A 3113-nucleotide genomic window follows, 5' to 3' on the forward strand; every position below is an offset into this window, starting at 1 on the left:
GTATTTTATGAGCTGTTTTGTTTCTTTATTTCCTATTTCCAAGAAGGGTGTTAAACTGGAATGCTGGAGCTGGGAATTATACTGAGTAACAAAAATTCAGGGATAAATAATTGACACGATATTCCCAACCACTTCAACTTTATTTTGGAACAGAATTATCCATTAAACACAGGGATATTGACTTAACTTTTTCCTATTGGCACAACACTGAAAATCTTACCCAATTGTCTAAAAGAAAACGACTTGTATATATTTTTAATTTACTATAAACAGCAATTACTTGCAAAAGAAACCCGTAACGAGATCCTTTTAAATACCCTGTAAACTGAAAACTGGCACAAATAGTTAAATAGGTCAAAGTGTTCTGGTTCGAGCCACTACATAGCTCAATGTTATTTGTTTAAAAAAGAGTAAATGCTGAAATTCACACCGTCTGAAAGAGGAAGGTAGGTTAGTGTTTGGTGAATGCCCTTTCATTGGAACTGGCGTGGCCAAGATGTCCTCCTTTAGAGGACTGATCAAAGCATAGAAGAGTGAAGCGAGGAATTACATTTGTGTTCTGCAGTGTATGTTGAAGTGTCTTTTCCCTGGATTGTTTTATCTTTTGTCTTAATTAATTAAAATGGATGAGACTGTTGTCAATTGTCAGAGCAATTTATTATCTTAAATGAAATTTCGATAGTTGCTTGAAAAAGAGCATTATTAAAGGGTCTGGGGAGTGAGTTGAGTGAAGAGACTAATGGATCATACTGAGAAAAATCATCCATGCCGACCTGGTAAGCCAAATACACTGGAGTGTTTTATGAATCTTTCAAGGAGCCAGCATGGGGACAGTGGTGAAACTGTGTGCAGTGCTGCACAGAGATCAGAGTGAGGGATAATGCACCATGGTCACAATAGCAGAGAATTCATTGGTTACTTTGGTTCGGGTCATGTCAATGCAAACATAAGAGGGACAAAGAGGGACTTGCAGCAAAGATAGACGCATGTTTGGGAAGTGAATCCACATTCATGCGGTTTGGAGAACAAAGATGGTTTGTGTTTTGTTATGCTCTTGACGTAGCATAAGCTGCTTCCTTGATGTGCACTCTGACAAAGGAAGGTTCAGACTTGGAGATAGCTTTAACACATTTATTAAATTGTTAACGATTCTCCTACTTGGATTTGACTCTCCTGTTAATCTTGCTATAGCTACTCAGACTGACGGACCAGTCTGCTACAATCTACGTGGTGGGTGTGATGTGTTCCAAATCAACCCTGTCTACTCACTAAGTGTCTCCACTGGAAAGAGGAAGATCATGTGTGCTGTGTCCTTTTATATGGGTTGGTGTAATGCCCCCCTGTGGTAGTGTCACCTCTGTGTGTGTCGTGAATGCCCATTGGTCGTGTCCTATCTTACTGGCCTATTGTGTGTTATGATGTCTCTGGTGCTCCCTCTAGTGTCTATCTAGTCTACGTGTATTTACATTAACCCTTGTGTATTTATAGTGATGCATATCACCACAGTTCGCAGTGTTACTATGCAACTGCCTGGCCACAATTCTTATGAAATCAGTTCCTGCTGAGAGAGTAGTCACGGAAATGTCCCATCGGCTTTCGGTATCCTCAGTACCTTCCAAGAAGACTTCACTGAGTCAAAGTAACCTGAACCGAGTTCAACTCGCTTGGCTGAATTGGAATATGAAACTGGCATTCTCACATCACCTTAAGATGGTGTTAATCAATATGAAATACTGTACTGTACTCCTGTGCTCCAGCAATTACTTTGTTGAAATTAACTATCAAATGCTTATGTGACATTCGCTCTTTAAATTAGGGCTGCCAAACCTTCAAGATTGTTTTGGAATCTCTAGCATTTACTTGTCTGGATATTGCTGCGAGCAGCCCGAGGGAATAACTTGGGCATTTAAAAAAAAAATTACACTGTCTTTTTCATTTCCTTTCAAATTATTATGGGGAACTGATAGGATGGACAGAGAGAAGCTATTGCCACTGGTTGTTTTGGGAGTCTAAGACTGGTGGAAATAGCCTTAAAATTAGAGGCAGGACTTTCTGGAATGAGGTTATAGTGTTCGAAATTTGGAACTCTCTTCCGCAACCAGCAATTGACGCTGGGCCAATTGTTAATTTTAAATCTGAGATGGTTAGATTTTTGTTAACCAAAGGTAAGGGCAGTGGGGAGGCGGTACATGGAGTTAAATTACAGATCAACCGTGATCTTTGTGATTGGCAGAATGGAGTCAAGGGTAAGTAGTCTAGTCCTGTTCCAATGTCCCTACTTTTGATTGTTATATCTGGAAATTATCGAAGGTGTTGAAGAAGAGGAGCAAGGTTGCTTGGTCAGGCAAGGGGGGGGGGGGGGGCAAGGGAGTGAATTTTCTGCCTCCCTCGCTGTGTGTTTCTTGCTGGCATACCGTCATTGGCATGGGAGTCTCCGTTCCCACCGCTAGCCAATGGGATTTCCCATTGTAGCCGCTACACGCCGCCGGGAAACCTGTGGCCAGCGGTACGCTGTTGGTGGAACAGAAAATCCCGCCTGCAAGAGTTGGCAAACATTATTATCCGTTGATATTAAATGGTTTAACACCCGTATGAAAGAAATAGAAGGAGGAACATCATGAAATGAAATGAAATGAAAATCGCTTATTGTCACGAGTAGGCTTCAATGAAGTTACTGTGAAAAGCCCCTAGTCGCCCCATTCCGGCGCCTGTTCGGGGAGGCTGGTACGGGAATTGAACCCGCACTGCTGGCCTGCCTTGGTCTGCTTTAAAAGCCAGCGATTTAGCCCAGTGTGCTAAACCAGCCCCTGAGAATAAACTTTCATTCCCTGACCGGGAATCGAACCCGGGCCGCGGCGGTGAGAGCGCCGAATCCTAACCACTGGACCACAAGGGAGGTTGGTGCAAAAGTTGTTAAACATGCATTTGCTATTATCACCAACACTTACAGATGTGTGATAGGAGGAAGTGCAATACTGTAGAGAATCTCTGTTGTCCTAGGGTGATATTCAAAAGCTGATAAAGATTTCCTCTTCCCCATAACTCTTCAAAATTGAATAAGCATTCTCAAAATGTTTCCCCCTCCCTGACTATTCAAATGAATAACATGAAGC

General features: G+C 42.1%; 1 non-coding gene across 1 annotated transcript; it reads right to left on the reverse strand.

Annotated features, from left to right (window-relative positions):
• Positions 1 to 2824: 2824 nt before the first annotated feature.
• trnae-cuc lies at positions 2825 to 2896 on the reverse strand. Its single transcript has one exon. It is a non-coding gene; the product is annotated as a tRNA-Glu (tRNA).
• Between the last annotated feature and the right edge of the window lie 217 nt (positions 2897 to 3113).

This window comes from Scyliorhinus canicula, chromosome 6, assembly GCF_902713615.1.
Source record: "Scyliorhinus canicula chromosome 6, sScyCan1.1, whole genome shotgun sequence".
Classification (NCBI taxonomy): Eukaryota; Metazoa; Chordata; class Chondrichthyes; order Carcharhiniformes; family Scyliorhinidae; genus Scyliorhinus; species Scyliorhinus canicula.